A 10,507-nucleotide genomic window follows, 5' to 3' on the forward strand; every position below is an offset into this window, starting at 1 on the left:
ATTTTCTCTTCTCCACCTTCCACCCTTGTCCAATTGATGACAAATCCTGTTAATTTTACTTCCAGAACTCCTCTCAGATTCAAAGTATCATATCCATTCTTTCTGCCACTAACTAAATTCAGATTATTAAAATATTTTCTACCTGATTTCCTACTCATATTGCGGCCAGTCACTTCTGAAACACTAAACACTGATCTGCTCCATTAAGCTTCTATTTTAAACGTATTTAATCGGCCAGAACCACTGTTAATTCTAACTTTAATATTTTGCATGTTCATTTTGGCAGCACATATACTAAAGTTGGAATGATACATAGGAGATTATCATGGTCCCTGTGCAAGGATGATGCAAACTTGTGAAGCACTAAAAGAATAATAATAACATTCTGTGAGAAGAAACAATTTTAGCAATGTTCTACATGTTAAAAGACCCTGTATTTTCCTTTTATATGACTCTAATTATTAAGAGGTTAATTAGTGAGGTCATCAGTTCAGTTCAGTTCAGTCGCTCAGTCGTGTCCGACTCTTTGCGACCCCATGAATGCAGCACGCCAGGCCTCCCTGTCCATCACCAACTCCTGGAGTCTACCCAAACCCATGTCCATCGAGTCAGTGATGCCATCCAACCATCTCATCCTCTGTTGTCCCCTTCTCCTCCTGCTCCCAAATCCTACCCAGCAGTAGGGTCTTTTTCAATGAGTCAACTCTTCGCATGAGGTGGCCAAAGTATTGGAGTTTCAGCTTCAACATCAGTCCTTCCAATGAACACCCAGGATTGATCTCTTTTAGGATGGATTGATTGGATCTCCTTGCAGTCCAAGGGACTCTCAAGAGTCTTCTCCAACACCACAGTTCAAAAACATCAATTCTGCGGTGCTCAGCTTTCTTCACCATCCAACTCTCACATCCATACATGACCACTGGAAAAACCATATTCTTGACTAGACGGACCTTTGTTGGCAAAGTAATGTCTCTGCTTTTCAATATGCTATCTAGGTTGGCCATAACCTTCCTTCCAAGGAGTAAGCGTCTTTTAATTTCATGGCTGCAATCACCATCAGCAGTGATTTTGGAGCCCAAAAAAATAAAGTCTGACACTGTTTCCACTGTTTCCCCATCTATTTCCCATGAAGTGATGGGACCAGATGCCATGATCTTAGTTTTCTGAACGTTGAGCTTTAAGCCAACTTTTTCACTCTCCTCTTTCAGTTTCATCAAGAGGCTCTTTAGTTCTTCTTCACTTTCTGCCATAAGGGTGGTGTCATCCGCATATCTGAGGTTATTGATATTTCTCCCGGCAATCTTGATTCCAGCTTTTGTTTCTTCCAGCCCAGCGTTTCTCATGATGTACTCTGCATAGAAGTTAAATAAGCAGGGTGACAATATACAGTCTTGACGTACTCCTTTTCCTATCTGGAACCAGTCTGTTGTTCCATGTCCAGTTCTAACTGTTGCTTCCTGACCTGCATACAGGTTTCTCAAGAGACAGGTCAGATGGTCTGGTACTCCCATCTCTTTCAGAATTTTTCACAGTTTATTGTGATCCACACAGTCAAAGGCTTTGGCATAGTCAATAAAGCAGAAAGAGATGTTTTTCTGGAACTCTCTTGCTTTTTCGATGATCCAGCAGATATTGGCAATTTGATCTCTGGTTCCTCTGCCTTTTGTAAATCCAGCTTGAACATCTGGAAGTTCACAGTTCACGTATTGCTGAAGCCTGGCTTGGAGAATTTTGAGCATTACTTTACTAGAGTGTGAGATGAGTACAATTGTGTGGTAGTTTGAGCATTCTTTGGCATTGCCTTTCTTTGGGATTGGAACGAAAACTGACCTCTTCCAGTCCTGTGGCCACTGCTGAGTTTTCCAAATTTGCTGGCATATCGAGTGCAGCACTTTCACAGCATCATCTTTCAGGATTTGAAATAGCTCAACTGGAATTCCATCACCTCCACTAGCTTTGTTCATAGTGATGCTTTCTAAGGCCCACTCGACTTCACATTCCAGGATGTCTGGCTCTAGGTGAGTGATCACACCATCGTGATTATCTGGGTCATGAAGATCTTTTTTGTACAGTTCTTCTGTGTATTCTTGCCACCTCTTCTTAATATCTTCTGCTTCTGTTAGGTCCATACCATTTCTGTCCTTTATCGAGCCTATCTTTGCATGAAATGTTCCTTTGGTATCTCTAATTTTCTTGAAGAGAGCTCTAGTTTTTCCCAATCTGTTGTTTTCCTCTATTTCTTTGTACTGATCGTTGAGGAAGGCTTTCTTATCTCTCCTTGCTATTCTTTGGAACTCTGCATTCAGATGGGAATATCTTTCCTTTTCTCCTTTGCTTTTCGCTTCTCTTCTCTTCCCAGCTATCTGTAAGGCCTCCTCAGACAGCCATTTTGCTTTTTTTGCATTTCTTTTCCATGGGGATTGTATGAAAAGGCAAAAAGATAGGACACTGAAAGATGAACTCCCCAGGTCAGTTCATGCCCTGTATGCTAATGGAGATCAGTGGAGAAATAACTCCAGAAAGCATGATGGGATGGAGCCAAAGCAAAAACGATACCCAGCTGTGGAGGTGACTGGTGATAGACGCAAAGTCCGATGCTGTAAAGAGCAATATTGCATAGGAACCTGGAATGTTAGGTCCATGAATCAAGGCAAATTGGAAGTGGTCAAACAGGAGATGGCAAGAGTGAACGTCGACATTCTAGGAATCAGCGAACTAAGATGGACTGGAATGGGTGAATTTAACTTAGATGACCATTATATCTACTACTGTGGGCAAGAATCCCTTAGAAGAAATGGAGTAGCCATCATGGTCAACAAAAGAGTCCAAAAGGCAGTACTTGGATGCAATCTCAAAAACAATAGAATTATCTCTGTTCGTTTCCAAGGCAAACCATTCTATATCACAGTAATCCAAGTCTATGCCCCGACCAGTAATGCCGAAGAAGCTGAAGTTGAACGGTTCTATGAAGACCTACAAGACTTTCTAGAACTAACACCCAAAAAAGATCTCCTTTTCATTATAGGGCACTGGAATGCAAAAGTAGGAAGTCAAGAAACACCTGGCATAACAGGCAAATTTGGCCTTGGAGTACAGAATGAAGCAGGGCAAAGGCTAATAGAGTTTTGCCAAGAGAACGCACTGGTAATAGCAAACACCCTCTTCCAACAACACAAGAGAAGACTCTACACGTGGACATCACCAGATGGTCAACACTGAAATCAGATTGATTATATTCTTTGCAGCCAAAGATGGAGAAGCTCTATACAGTCAGCAAAAACAAGACTGGGTGCAGACTGTGGCTCAGATCATGAACTGCTTATTGCCAAATTCAGACTTAAATTGAAGAAAGTAGGGAAAACCACTAGTCCATTCAGGTATAGGGAAGTCGCTCAGTCGTCTCCGACTCTTCGCGACCCCATGGACTGCAGCCTACCAGGCTCCTCCATCCATGGGATTTTCCAGGCAAGAGTACTGGAGTGGGTTGCCACCGCCTTCTCCAAAGATACAAACTGCTGCTGCTGCTGCTGCTAAGTCGCTTCAGTCGTGTCCCACTCTATGCGACCCCATAGACGGCAGCCCACCAGGCTCCCCTGTCCCTGGGATTCTCCAGGCAAGAACACTGGAGTGGGTTGCCATTTCCTTCTCTAGTGCATGAAAGGGAAAAGTGTATGACCTAGATCAAATCCCTTATGAGTATACAGTAAAAGTGACAAATAGATTTAAGGGACTAGATCTGATAGACAGAGTGCCTGATGAACTATGGACAGAGGTTCGTGACATTGTACAGCAGACAGGGATCAAGACAATCCCCATGGAAAAGTGAGGTCATATGCAGTGGTTAAATTATCTTAGATCTGGTGAATAAAATTAACCTTCTATGAAAAACATTTTAAAGGTTTGCATGAACAATGTAGAACAAATATCCTCACAAATATAGTTTTCTATAAAAAGTTACAAGTCTCCAGGTTACAAACCAGGATTCCTTTAATCTATTTATACAATCTATTTATTATTATAGAAAGCTCATTTCTTAGAGACACAACTTGGAAATTCACTTTCTGATAAGATCCAAAACAAACATCTTATTAGAGGTTGCAAAATCATGCTTTTCTCATTTATCATTCCATTAATATATTTCAGTGAGAATTCTTCGTAGAGAACTTTTCTTCATTAGCTAGGACTATTTGGTTATCTTCAAATTTAGCTCATAAAGGGAAAGCAAGACAAGTTTATTATTCTTAGCTTTTTGCTTTTAAATAAAATGGTTAATGAATTAAATTTTGTTTTGTTGGTTCTCTCTCATACATTATGAACTTTTGGATTTTTACATAATGAAAGTTTCAGTAGCATTCATTATTCTTATTGACGCTCAAATGTCACTGTCTTTAGCTATTCATATCTTCTTCATTTTAGTGTCTATTTATGGCCTTTCAACATAACTCACATTCTTTGATGGTCTGTATTTTGGCCACTCCCGCAGACCCAGAAAAACAAATAACAGATTCTGGACCCAGACTGACTGAGTTCAGTATACCTGATCTCCACTTATCAAACTGTGTATTCCTGAGTATCAGTTTACCTTTCTGTGCCTTGGTTACCTTGTCATTCAATGGCAATATTAATAATAAAATATGAATAACATAACAATATAAAATACCATATTACTATAATTATATAGCTATAATTATAACAACCTTAACCCTATGTAGTAGGACTTAAAAAGAATATGAATATATATAAATAATATATACATGAATATTTTATACATTTATATATATAAAACAGTGCCTGCCTTATGAATTGGAAATTCTGGTCAAATGTTTTCATTATATTGTTTTTATAATATTAATAACATTCCATGATAGCAAGAAGACAGGTAGTACTACTTCAGATATATAATTGAAATATTTTTAAAAGATATGTGTATAGACATATATATGTTAATGTGAATATTTGCTAATAATAATGTAATATAACAATGGGGCTTTGAGAAAAATCAAACAATCAAAAATACTTTGTAAATAAAGAGAGACAATGAAATGCAAAATTAAAGAGATATTCTTTGATCTGTGATAGTTTAAATGCAGATGTACTTAAAAGTAGGAAGTTAAGCTCTAGAGGCCCTTTGCAAGGCTATAATTCCATAATACAAAAAGTTTTCCCAGGTTTGAGATCTACGCATGAACATTTTCTATTAAGATATACATAGAGAAAGAAAGTTAGGTAGACATATACTGCAATTCAGATTTGCCTACTTACAGATGGTAACATTCTGTGCAATAATAATGCTCTCAAAACCATTTGCAAATTTGTCCAGCAACAACTCTGCCTTTAATGATGAAGTTTCCACAGTGGCAGATGGCAGAGTGAGCAGTGAAGGATGCTGCCGACCCACCAGGGTTATGTCTGTCACTAAAGCGATCTGGCTCCAAAAGCCAAAGTCTGTTAAGGTCACACTGGTTATTGCTCCATTGGAATGACTTGATTGATCACATTTGTGGTTATTCCATAAATGTTGACCTTTTTGAAGGGGTCCTGGCAGTTTCATCCTGCTTTCAGAAAGTGATATAGAGAAACACAGTGTCTGTAGTCTATCAACATATTAGAGAAACAAAGGGGCAATCTATGAAACTTAAAAAAAAGGATACATTCACTAACATTGCTGTTCCCTCTTTGTGTCTGAATGGTTAGATAGTCCACAGAAACAGCATAATACTATTTTTAATATCCATATCATATTTAGGAAGATAAGAGTAAAATGGAACAAGACAAGAAAATACATTATTTAATAAATTTTAAAAGCCAAGCAAGGATTACTGTTATAGTAGAAGCTTATAAACATAAATTGAGATCCAGTTATTCTTTAAACACCTAAAGTTGGCTGGTAGTACAGATAAAAGAAAATACATAAACAAACTTCAGTATCCATGTGAACCCTTGGAACATGTTGAAGAAAATTATATACTATTCTATGGGAAATTTATCATAATATGATAAACACCACTTTTGAAGTATAATGTATTGAAATTGCCAAGTTCCATTTATAGTGATGTATTGCTGGACTAACTTATCAGTAGTGAGTGTACCTTTCAAAATTGAATTTACTATCTGATCATGCCTTAGGCACTGGAAGGAACAAAGTGCATCCCTCCTCCCTTATTTATTGAACAGTAACATAGAAAAATTGCATTAAAATATAAATTCTCTTAGGACACTGATGAAAATGAGAAGCATAAAATTGCTCATTAAATTAATAACAATAATCATTTATAATTACTTGTTCTATTCCAAGCCTTCTTAGTACTTTACATGTATTACCACTTTTTTTTTTTTTGACAACCATGAAACTTATTTACAGATTCCATGAGGAGGCAAGCTACTGACATGCTGAACCAGTGAGAGCTGTTTGTTAAATTTTCAGGGAATTTCACAGAACTAGATAAAATACTCCTGAAGTTTATACAGAATCACAAAAGAGCCAGAATTTCCAAAGTTGTACTAAGGAAAAAGAACAAAGCTGGCAGCATAACACTCCTAGGCTTCAGACAATACCACAAAACCACCATAATCAAAACAGCAAGGTATTAGCACAAAAGACATATGGGTAAATGCAACAGAACAGTTGCAGAAATAAACACACACCTATACTCAGTTAATCTTTGACAAAGGAAGCAAGAATAGAAAATGGAGAAAAAGTCTCTTTAGCAAGTGATATTGGGAAAGCTGAACAGTTACACATAAATCAATGAAGTTAGAACACTCTTTCATACCATGCACAAAAATAAACTCAGAAAGGCTTAAAGACAGGACACCTATCTTATAAAAACTCCTAGAAGAGAATATATGCAAAACCTTCTCTGACATAAATTGTAGAAATGTTTTCTTAAGTAAGTTTCCCAAGGCAATAGAAATAAAAGCAAAAACAAACAAATGGAACTTAATCCAATTTATAAGCTTTTGCACAACAAAGGAGATCATAAACAAATCAAAAAGACAACCTATGGACTGGGAGAAAATATTTGTAAATGATGTGACTGACAGGGTTTAATTTCCAAAATATGCAAACAGCTCATACCACTCAATAACAAAATTAAAAAAGAAAAACAACTCAATCATAAACTGGGCAGAAGACCTAAACAGACATTTCTCCAAAGAAGACATACAATAGGCACATGAAAAGATGCTCAACATTGCTAATGATCAGAGAAATACAAACCAAATCTACAATGAGGTATTACCTCACATCAGTCAGAGTGGTCATCATTAAAAAGTCCACAAACAATAAAGGCTGATGAGGGTGTGGATAGAAAGGAATCCTCCTACACTGTTGGTAGAATGTAAATTAATACAGCCACTATGAAGAACAGTATGGAAGTTCCTTAAAAAAAGTTTAAAAAGTTGCCATATGATCCAGCAATTCTACTCTTGGGCATATAACCAGAGAAAACTCTAATTGGAAAAGCTACATGTACCTCTATTCTGACTATTTACAATAGTCAAGACATGGACAAATTTCCATGGACAGATAAATGGATAAAGAAAATAGACTATATACATATTACATATGGAATATTACTCAACCATAAAAAGATGAAATAATGCCAATTGTAGTAACATGGATGGACCTACAGGTTATCACACCAAGTGAAGTAAGTCAGAAAGAGGAAAACAAATATCACATGATATCACTTATACATTAAATCTAAAATATGATACAAATGAACTTATTTATGGAACAGAAACAGACTTATACATATTAGAAAACAAACTTATGATTACCAAAGGGGAAAGGGGAGGAGGCATAAAATAGGAGTTTGGGATTAGCAGATACAAACTACTATATACAAAACAGAAAAACAACAAGGTCCTAATGTAAATAGCCCAGAGAACAAAAAAAAATGTAGTAAAATTAATTTTTAGGAAGTTTGCAAGCTACTTTTAAACATGGCCAGTATTAAAAATTAAACTTTATAAACTTACAAAGGCATAAATCATATTAAATACAAAGGTAATAAGTAGTCAAAACTCATCCTATTTTAATTATTTTGTTAATTTCATTTTTATCTTGGTTTTTGAGGTTTTTTTGCATGTGTTGTTCGTGCATGCATATGTATGGAATATTATACAATGGTGTGCTATCATGCATTTTTTTTCCTCACTCTGTGTTCAGTGATGCTATGCTATACAAGTAAGCTTGGAATCAGCCACAGTGGGAGTAATCATACCATGGAAATTGCAAATGCTATAAATCATGGCTCTCCCACTCCAAGAGCCTACTGTTAAACAATTGCTAGCTCACTACTATGTGTGCGTACATGCAAAGTCACTTCAGTCATGTCTGACTCTTTGTGAACCACTGGACTACAGCCCATCAGGCTCCTCTGTCCATGGGATTCTCCAGGCAAGAATACTGGAGTGGGTTGCCATTTACTCTTCCAGGGGATCTTCCTGACCCAGGGACTGAACCCATGTCTCTTATATCTCCTGCATTGGCAGGCAGGTTCTTTACCACTAGTGCCACCTGGGAAGCCCCTTACTATGTGAGACGTGTCTTTCTGACTTCAAGATACATTGTTCAGTAAGCCATGCTGTCTTGTTTTGAATGGTTGGAAGTATTATAGCATTACAGTTTAACATATGAATATATCACTAAACGATCACCATCCAACACCATACAGTTGACTCCCTTTACCCTTTCAACTCATTCCCCTAGTTCCCCTCCTCTTTGGTAACCACTAATCTGTTCTCTGTATCTATGAGTTTGTTTTTGTTTCCTTTTTTCTCTTCACTTTAAAAAAAAAATAGATTCCACATATGAGTGAAATGATACAGCATTCGACTTTCTTTGTCTGCTTATTTCATTTAGCATAATGCCCTCAAGTTTCATCCACATTGTTGCTTCCACATCTTGGCCATTGTAACAATGCTACAGTGAACATAATGGTGCATATATCTTTTCAAATTAGCATTGTTGTCTTTGTCAGATAAATTCCCAGAAGTGAAATCGTTGGGTCATGTCATAGTTTCATTTTTAATTTTTGAGAAATCTCTATACTATTGATTGCACCAGTTTAGAGTCCCTCTAACAATGTAAGAGGGTTCCTTTTTTCCACATCCTCTCCAATATTTGTTATTTCTTTTCTTTCGATAATAACCATTCTAACAGGTGTGAAGTCATAATTTGTGGGTTTGATTTGCATTTCTCTGATAATTAGTAATGCCAAATATCTTTTCATGTGGATGTTGGCATCTGTATGTCTTCTTTGGAAAATGTCTATGCAGATCCTCTGCCCATTTTTAAATCAGATTGTTATTTTGTTGTTGAGTCATATGGGTTCTTTATATAGTTTAAATACCAACCCCTTGTTGGATATATGATTTGCAAATATCTTCACCCATTCAGTAGGCTGCCTTTTCTTTGTGTTGATGGTTTCTTTTGATGTGCGGAACTATTTTGTTTGAAGTCATCCCATTTGTTTTTGCTTTTGTTTCCCTTGTGTTTGGAGTCAGAACCACAAAAACATTGCTAATACCTGTGTCAGGGAGATTATTGACTATGTTTTCTCTAGGAATTTTATTGCTTCAGGGCTTACATTCAAGTCTTTAGTCCATTTTGAGTTAATGTTTGTGTGTGGTGTAAGATAGTGGTCTATTTCATTCTTTTTCATGTGACTGTCCAGTTTTCCCAATACTATTTGTTGAAGAGACTATCCTTTCTCCACTGTAAGTTCTTTGCTTCTTTGTTGTGGATTGATTGCTACATATGTGTGGGTTTATTTCTGAGCTCTCAATTCTAATTCATTGATTTATGTGTCTATTTTGTCAGCACCACACTGTTTAGATTAGAATTACCCCATACGTAATCGCATATTTGTGGAATTCATGGGCGGAGGTGAGTTCAGGATTTTCCCACATGGCCATCTTGAACCCCTGAAGCATGGATTTTAAATATGGTCACTACTTGTTTTTTAGGACAGCAGTACAGGCTTATGTATAAACCTTTTCTGGAGAAATAGTCCGTAACTTCTACTAGATTTTCAAAAACTTCACAGTCTAAAAGAAATTTCAAAAAATTGATTAAAAATCCATTTCTATAGAAAAATTCTGTATCTTCTACAAATATTATTTGCTGTGAAATAAAAAATACCAAGTGGTCTGTATAAGACACGATTAAGAATTTTGCCAATACTAATGTTCCTTAAGTACATGTTTTACCAAGTAAATACTTTCTTTACTCTTTTTTTGCTGTTTCCCCTTAAAAAGTGTTTCCATATTAGTTTTAAAAAAAAGACTCCTATGGCATTAAAAAGAGTAAAATACTTACTAGTAATTTTAACAAAGGAAATGAAAGCTCTATGCACCAAAAACTGTAAGATATTGATGAAAGAAAATGAGCAGATACAAATAGATGGAAAGATACTCAGTGTTCATAAATCAGAAGAATTAATACTATTAAAAAGACTGCCTATCCAAAACCAAATATAGATTCAAAGCATTCCTTATC

General features: G+C 36.4%; 1 non-coding gene across 1 annotated transcript; it reads left to right on the forward strand.

Moving 5' to 3' along the window:
• The first annotated feature begins 272 nt into the window (after positions 1–272).
• LOC145521738 (U6 spliceosomal RNA) lies at positions 273–375 on the forward strand. The gene has a single exon (XR_014065646.1). It is a non-coding gene; the product is annotated as a U6 spliceosomal RNA (small nuclear RNA).
• Positions 376–10,507: the final 10,132 nt, after the last annotated feature.

The sequence above is a fragment of the Giraffa tippelskirchi genome, chromosome 1 (assembly GCF_054371585.1).
Source record: "Giraffa tippelskirchi isolate mGirTip1 chromosome 1, T2T-mGirTip1v1.2.pri, whole genome shotgun sequence".
In the NCBI taxonomy this organism is placed as follows: Eukaryota; Metazoa; Chordata; class Mammalia; order Artiodactyla; family Giraffidae; genus Giraffa; species Giraffa tippelskirchi.